At 41.9% G+C, this 8,786-nt stretch overlaps 1 protein-coding gene across 2 annotated transcripts in view; it reads right to left on the reverse strand.

The window, feature by feature from the left end:
- The window catches only part of EPCIP (exosomal polycystin 1 interacting protein), a 33,836-nt gene extending 26,169 nt beyond the window's left edge, over positions 1–7,667 (reverse strand). For both annotated transcript variants that reach the window (XM_032793895.1, XM_032793896.1), the window contains exon 1: positions 7,510–7,667. The gene's annotated coding sequence lies outside the window, so the exon portion shown is untranslated. The remainder of the gene's footprint in view (positions 1–7,509) is intronic.
- Positions 7,668–8,786: the final 1,119 nt, after the last annotated feature.

Consider the following 8,786-nt stretch of genomic DNA (forward strand, 5'->3'; position numbering starts at 1 on the left):
ATGGGCAGGGGAGACTGCGGGAACTATGAGATAGCTATGGGATAGCTACCCACAGTGCAACGCTCCAGAAATCGATGCTAGCCTCGGACCATGGACGCACACCACCGAATTAATGTGCTTAGTGTGGCCGCGTGCACTCGACTTTATACAATCTGTTTTACAAAACCAGTTTATGTAAAATCGGAATAATCCCTTAGTGTAGAAGTACCCTATGAATGAACTTTGCAAACTATTAAGCAAGACGAATAGTGCAGGTTACATATTTGGCCGACTAACTTAACATTTACATTTGTGTCATTTTCTTCAATTATACATTAAAACTGAAAAATGTCTAGCACAAGAGGCAGCTGATCCAGTAGAGAAGTTTGTAAATTCAGAAACTTTCAAGGTGATTATCAAGGTCAGTGCAGGAATTAGATTACTGAATGGTATGCAGGTGACCCAATAGTTTTCAGTCCAAGAAGACTGAAAAACTAGATTTTGAGAGAATAAACAAATTACATTTCTGATATAAGAAAGCTGAACAAGAAACAGAGTGTATGTTTGTCTGTCTAAGACCAGAATCATGGTCAACCATTCTGCTGAAGGATATCTAATGCTACTAGAACTTGTGATGTATTGGGTATCACATAAAAAAATACAATTCTCTTTCAGATTTTATAAACCAATGTTATAATTGAGCACAGTCAAAAGTATACTCAGAACACAGATAGGGTCTCTAGGCCAGTTTTTTCCCTGTGCCTAGACATGCCTGTTGACAGAGCATAAAAGAAGATAAGTAAGAAACATAGAGAACCAGTTACTGTGTTGGATTTAACTTGTTTCTCTTTTGAAGAGTCTTGCCCCAGATGCTGACTCACTGTTACTTCAATTCAGATCAAATCAATACATACTCACTGCTAAGGAGTACATTGCTCTTTCCTCACAAGAATGTGAGGAAAGATGTAACTCAGCACTTTCCCCCAGAGTTCCTCAATCCTTTGAGTGCCAGCTTTATAGGAGTAGGGTAGCACATCTGCTACCTGCTCAGAGGTGAAAGTAAGCTGGACTGGACTGGCTTCTCTGGTGATTATTTAAAGGGCCCTGGGCTCCAGCTGCTGCGGGGAGCCCTGGGCCCTTTAAAGTGCCGCTCGAGCTCCGGCAGCACTTTAAAGGGCCCAGAGCTCCCCGCAGCGGCCAGAGCCTCTGGCCCTTTAAATCGCTCCGGAGCCACAGGGCCTTTAAATCTTGAAAGGCCCCGCCTCTTCCTGTTGAGGCCATACCTCTTCTGGTTGAGGCCATGCCCACTCAGGACTCCACCGTACTGCTAAGTCCTTTAAGTTACTTATGGTTTTGAAACCTAACCACCTTTCACCCCTGTACCTGCTCCAGTGATGTGGCCATTCAATTATACAAGGTAGCAAAGAAGCTGTGCCCTCAGCTGCAAAATTTTTGCTTTCAGATGGAAACAATCCAACAGGTCATATTAATCACTGCCATAAGCAGGAACAATGCCACTGACTTCAACAGAGTTTGGCATGCATATGTTAGCAAAGGATTTGATCCTGAATAGACAATTTTAAATTATCTAAATTTGGCTTTTTTTTTTTTTTTTAAGAAAAGAAAAGCTAGCTGAAAGTCACATTGGTCATAAACTGACCATCAGAATGATTCAGCTTTGATTGTTTCAACCAAGCATTTTTAATATTGTGCCAGTTTTTCAGCATTTTAAAGCACGCTGTCCAAAAAGCTTCCTTGCCAGATGATTTTTTTTCTCTTTTCTTACCAGCTTCTGGTAATAAAGGGAATTTGGGGGTGGGGGTATTTTTATTTATTTATTGTTTCTTATTTTAAATGCTTGAATTTGCTTTGTTCATGCCCAGTAATTTTTCAGTTAATTGCAGATCTGCTGTATATTAGGGAAACCAAAAAAGCAATAGTCTGTGGGTGTTGTGTAAGAATGCTGCTGTCTCAGGAAAGCTAATCCCATTCAGTGGAAACCTCACGACTATACAATTAACTTCTTCACAGGGTGCTTTCTTTCATTCTCTATTCAGAAGAAAAACTAATTAAAAATCTTCATTGATCGCTTGTGTTTACATGTGACTATGTGAAAGTGCTGTATCAAGCACTGAGGAGCTTAAATCCATAGAGTCTTGCGAGCCTGGCTAAAGAACACAAATTGAATTAAAAAAAACCCCAAAAACAAAAAAACCACAAAACAAACAAAAAAAAAAATCCCAACCAATCCTAGACCTATATCAAAATAATGTTAAAGGTGTTGGACAAAAGCAAAGACATTTAGAATTAGAACTCTATGAAGACTGACCATCTCTCCTCTTATTCATAGGTATTACAGGATGTCAGAACTATGTGCTGTATTTCACAGTTCATGTGCTGCAATAAGTAGGTAAGCACGACAGTAACAGTGGACTAGCCACCATGACTACATAATTTTCCTTTGGTTTTATTGGCTTAAATCAGGCCATGCTATTTAAAAAATAATATCCCTCCTTCCCACACTAAAGATTTTGCATTCACACAGGTATTGGGTCTGACTCCATAGCAGCTTTATGCCAGATAGAGCAATACACACACGAGGTAGACAGGGAGAATTATTAATCACAACTCCATGCTTTCTGACAGGATTCAGACAGAGCATGCAGAGAACCCTTCAGACACATGCACAGCAGAAGAGCCACATTTAGAACTCTGAAAAGGCTCAAAGGGCACAGGCTGAGGATCACTGCTTTGTATTATTTAAATATATCTTCACAAGAAAAGTTATGAAGTTTCTAACCTGTTCACATAGAAATTGCAAGACAGAAGCAGAAGAAAGGGGAAAAAGCAAACTTTTTTAGCACTTGAATTAGGTAGCCTTAGTGAGCAAAAAGAGCTCCAGACTTGTGTTCATCTTTGTATATTTTTATTTTTATATGTAATACTGACTGTCTCGAGAAAAGTGATTTAAAAGAACACCTGGGATTTCCTTAAGGTGGTTGTGTTTATGTTCAAATTCTAACTACCTCAAAGATTTTGATGTGCATCTTTCTGGCCTTTGAAACAAGAATGACACCCTCCTCTTCCCACTATACATCGCATAAAGATTATCTTAATATTTACATGAAAACCTATCAAATTTTCTCAACATAACTTTAGTCCTAACGTCTAACTCTGTGAAACCACATCTCCAAGGACATCCTGCAAAGACTTCTTCATGTGCTTAACATTAAGGACATGAGTAACTTCATTGAATTCAGTGGGATTACAAATTATGTTCTTAATGATAAGAACACTGAATCCAACCTGGCAGTGTAAGGAAACCTCAGAACAAGTGTAAATTATATTTACATTGCATAATGGTGTAAAGGGCCTTACTGTAAATGAGAGTCGGGCCCTTTATAAGCCTTCATATCAGATGAGATACCTGCAGGGCTGGTGCAACCATTTAGGCAAACTAGGTGGCCGCCTAGGGCGCCTAGTGGTTGGGGGCACCTAAAAGTCCCCTCAGGCGAGGAGATGGAGTGGAGGTGAACTGGGTGGGGGGGCGCATGGGGAAGGCTGCCTGCAGTAATGGTGGGGGGGAGGCGCACAGGGGAACAGCTCCCCGCCCCAGCTCACCTCCACTCTGCCTCCTCCGCTGAGCACACAGCCCAGTTCTAAGTCTCCTCCAATCAGTGCCGCAAGCCTGAGCGGGGAGGAGAATTAGAGCAGCGCTGGCGTGCTCAGTGGAGGAGGCGGAGTCGAGGTGAGCTGGGGTAGGCTACCATGGGTTAGCTGCCATGGCAGGAGGGGAGGGGAAGTCTTCCTGGGTGGGGTTAGTTGCTGTGAGGGGACGGGGGGGAGAGAGGGATTAGCTATTGCAGTGGAGGGGGTAGTTGCTGCAAGGGGGACTCCCCGGGTCGGGGGTTGAGTTAGCTGCCATCGGGAGGGTGGGGTTAGCTGTGTGGGGGGTGCAAGATGGAAGTTTCACCTAGGGCACGAAACTTGCTTGCACCAGCCCTGGATACCTGGCCTTACCACGAAGCCATCATGGGATCCATGCTGTGGAGGCAGTAGAAGTCCTGGGTTTGGCCCAGAATGTCCAGTTTACTGTAATGGAATCTGTAGTTGGTTCACTGTGGAGGATGATGGCAGAACAGGACTTATGAGGTTTTTTGTTTAGTCAGTTTATGTATGTATTTAGTTAGACTGCAGATAAATATAGAAACCCCCCAGCACTAATAGCCTCTGACGTTCTAAAGATTTTGAGGCTGCAGGTTCAAGACCACAATATGACCTGCTATTATTATTATTAAACTGAAAATTATTTTAAAATATCTTGCACTGGGGAAGTCAAGGCTGCTATCTCTAAGCGGAGTAACCAAACAGTTGTAGCAGGAATGCTGCTGGATATAAGGACACAGACTTCTTCATAGGTTGAATAATTTTTCTTTTGAAGACAAACTATGTAAAACTGTAACCTTATATTCAGATCCTGCAAACACTCATGCAAGCACATAACTTTACTCATGTGAGTAGCCCCGTGGACTCCAGTAGGACTATTCAAGCAAGTAAAAGGATGTGTGATTAAGTGTTTGCAGGATTGGGGCCTTAGATACCACAGAATGAGTATTCTTGTTCAAGCCTGGGCATGTGAAGGATGCAAATTAGCATTCTTTTGAAATAGCAAGCTAGTGAATGCCACTGGTTCAGTCACTGACACTGTTAGTGTTTTGTTTAGTCAAGCATGTGGTATCATAGCAGCCTGTCACTCCCACTAGATGTTTTTCTAGATATTGGAAGAAAACATTTTCAGAGACTTGGGGCTATGATGTTTAAAATTAAGTGAGGGAAATTAATTTAAAAAAACAAACCTAAGGGGAACAAGCATAATTGTAACCAGCCCTCTGTGGAAAAAGAAGTGGTTCAGGACTATTTAGAAAATCTGGACGAGCACAAGTCCATGGGGTCGGATGCGCTGCATCCGAGGGTGCTAAAGGAGTTGGTGGATGTGATTGCAGAGCCATTGGCCATTATCTTTGCAAACTAATGGCAATCTGGGGAGGTCCCAGATGACTACCTTCATGCCTCCAGCTTCCATCCCGGACACACCACATGATCCATCGTCTACAGCTAAGCACTGAGGTACAACTGCATGTGCTCCAACCCGTCAGACAGAGACCAACACCTACAAAATCTCCACCAAGCATTCTCAAAACTACGATACCCACACGAGGAAATAAGGAAACAAATCAACAGAGACAGATGTGTACCCAGAAGCCTCCTGCTGCAAGACAAGCCAAAGACAGAAACCAACAGAACTCCACTGCCATCACCTACAGTCCTCAGCTTAAACCTCTTCAACACATCTGCAACCCATCCTGGACAATGATCTCTCGCTTTCACAGACTTTGGGAGGCAGGCCAGTCCTTGCCCACAGACAACCCACCAACATTAAGCATATTCTCACCAGCAACCACACACTGCACCATAGTAACTCTAACTCAGGAACCAATCCATGCAACAAACCTCAATGCCAACTCTGTCCACATATCTACACCAGCAACACCATCAAAGGACCTAACCAGACCAGCTACAACATCACCGGTTCATTCACCTGCATGTCCACCAATGTAATATACGCCATCATGTGCCAGCAATGCCATTCTGCTATGTAAATTGGCCAAACTGGACAGTCTCTACAGAAAAGGATAAATGGACACAAGTCAGATATTAGGAATGGCAATATACAAAAACCTGTAGGAGAACACTTCAACCTTCCTGGCTACACAATAGCAGATTTTAAGGTAGCCATCCTACAGCAAAAAAAGTCAGGACCAGACTTCAAAGAGAAACTGCTGAGCTTCAGTTCATTTGCAAATTTGACACTATCAGCTCAGGATTAAACAAAGACTGTGAATGGCTAACCAACTACAAAACCAGTTTCTCCTCCCTTGGTGTTCACACCTCAACTGCTAGAAGAGGGCCTCATCCTTCCTGATTGAACTAATCTCGTCTTTCCATTACATGCATCTGATGAAGTGGGTATTCACCCATGAAAGCTTATGCTCCAATACATCTGTTGGTCTGTAAAGTGTCACAGGACTCTCTGTTGCTTTTTACAGATCCAGACTAACACGGCTACCCCTCTGATAGTGATTTTGAGTACTTCAAGTTTTGGGTGCCCAATCTAAGACATTGTGTATCACCTTGAATATGAGACATCTTACATCATAAATGTGCATGAGTAACTTTACAGATGTAGGTAGTATGGTTGGTGGAAAAAATAAGGGAAGGTTGATGTTTGGAGGGTACGTGCTTCAGCACTTTCTGATATCAAGGCCCTTTAAGGTGTCCCAGGTTGGGTACCTAAAAGCTGAAACTTCAAAATGACTAGTTTCTATTGGTAATTTCTTTCATTTTCACTGTGTTTCATGAAGCTCTTGACTACAGAACATATTGGGCTAATTCTAGCTTTTAAACAGCACAGTCGTTTTATTACAGCAACAAAAAATTCCATCACTTTTCCCCCCCTTCCCCCAACTACACCACTTATATGTGTATGCAGGATCAGGTCCTAGGACAAGAAGCTTGCATGCAGTTAATTTTTATTTCTTTATGCCTTTTCTAACATGTCCTGGGCAGAGGTTAAGTTAAGCAGAAAACATTTTCCAAGGCTGGAAAAACAATGGAGATTCTATTGACCAAAGAGATATAGTAAGTGTAAAAAGTGTATTTTATTATTTTCTTTTCTTTGGGTCAAAGCCTATATTAAAAAAAAGAAAAAGAAAGAAAGAAAAAGAAGATGAAAAACAGCAATCACCACTGATTAAGTTGACGGTGAAGTTAGAAAGCAGAACTATATATAGTTCACACCATCTCTTCAACTGTTGCATTATCATTGCTATTTATACATTTTTGTCACTGATACTAGGATTTCAGAGCCAAATAGCAGCAGAATGTTTTTCTCATTTATTGTGTAATATATAACTAGCATGATTCTCAATTTACAAGTTTAATCAAGGAACAAATACAGTTCATCGGTGCTGCTTTCCTGATCCTCCTCTTTCACTCCTTTTCAAAAGGCAGCTTTAGTCATAGAAAATTACACACAATTCTTACTCTTCTATTCTGGCATTACTCACACTGAGTTAATCATATTGACGTTAATGGAACTACTTGTGTAAAGAAAGAGTTTGCCGGATTGGGCTAACTATTTCCATAGTAAAATCATTCCTTAGCACTGTTACTTATAGATTTATTATTTGTTTACTTTAGTATCTATAGTGAGCCAAAAATGTACAGTTAACTGTATATGCACATAGAAGACAAGCCTCCTGTCTTAAGGCATTTGCTATCAATTCACTGTGAAAACAAAACTGCGTAATTGAAATACCAACTTTCAGTCTGAAGAGAGTTAATGGCAGGGAAATTATTGTGCTATAAGAGAAATTGCCTGTTGCAAAAAAGCAGAAGATACTAAATGCCACTCCTTTAATCACAGCAGTGCATGTTTTTAAAAAAGACGAAACAAAGACAAGTACTTACGTTTCTAGGTTTAGTCTGTGAGGTTCTTCACTGTGTGGCTGTCCACTTATCTACCTACTGATGCTTTGCTCTTGTTTGACAGGCTGGTTAATCTACAAGGCAGGGTGGAATGTGTGGTCTTGCACTTGCTGTTCTTTTATGTTTTCTAGAGGCCAACAGCTCAGGCTGTTTCTATGACAACCAGGAAAGCAGCCGAGGCCTACCAATTTCATTAATAACACAGCAGGATACGTATCTGTCTTTATTAGCTCTGTCCATACTCCTGATTGGTAGCATTATACTTATCTTGAAAGTGTGTCCCATACACAAGAAGGGTGTCATACTATGGTTGTAATATATGAAAGCAAACACGGAGCCCCGAATTTTTATTGCAGCAGGTTGACAAAACAGACGTTGTGCATCAGACCTGCTCTCAGTACACAAATACTTTACTTTTAAATATTTAGGACCAAGTTAAAACTGCCCCACAGCAGCTGCCCTGGAAGGATAGCGACAAAGGGCTCACTGAATCCTTCCGTGCCCCATGCAATCTGCTAGTGCTGGGACAGCAGCTCTGAGGGGAGTGCAAATGAAAGCTTTAGTACAGGTAGGGCACAGCTTCCAAGGGTGTTTCTCTAGCGCCACTGTGCTTAACCTGGGTGGAAATTCCATAAGCTCCATCAGAATCCTTCTGCTGCTCTCTGCTGGCTTGGACTAGGCTCAGTTGGTTTAAAGTGGAAAGCCACTAGGCTCCAGGAATGCTAGTACACAAAACCTGTTGCTCCTTTCCAAAACCTATTTGGCCAGCTGGAACTGGTTAGAACAATCTGCAGATTTTCAAATGGAATTTCCCCTAAGGTACTCAAGCATAATACCTCTGTCAACCACTTAGAATATCAGGGTCGGAAGGGACCTTAGGAGGTCATCTAGTCCAACCCCCTGCTCAAAGCAGGGCCAATCCCCAGATAGATTTTTACCCCAGTTCCCTAAATGGCCTGCTTAAGGATTGAACTCATAACCCTGGGTTTAGCAGGCCAAGGCTCAAACCACTGAGCTATTGCTACAGCTGTTTGCAGCTGACCTGGTGTTCTAAGTAGCAATACAGACCTATTTCACATGGTCAATGTGTTGTTATCCAGACCACATAGGACCCAAACCTGCGTTATCAAAGCATAGTGCTCATCACCCAGAGTTGTCAATGGGACTAGTAGCAAGGGTTTGAAGAACCATACACGTATCAGCAGAGCTCACTGTCACAAGAATGCATAGTTAGAGGAATCCCTGTAAATCCTGGGACA

The sequence above is a fragment of the Chelonoidis abingdonii genome, chromosome 1 (assembly GCF_003597395.2).
Source record: "Chelonoidis abingdonii isolate Lonesome George chromosome 1, CheloAbing_2.0, whole genome shotgun sequence".
NCBI lineage: Eukaryota > Metazoa > Chordata > Testudines > Testudinidae > Chelonoidis > Chelonoidis abingdonii.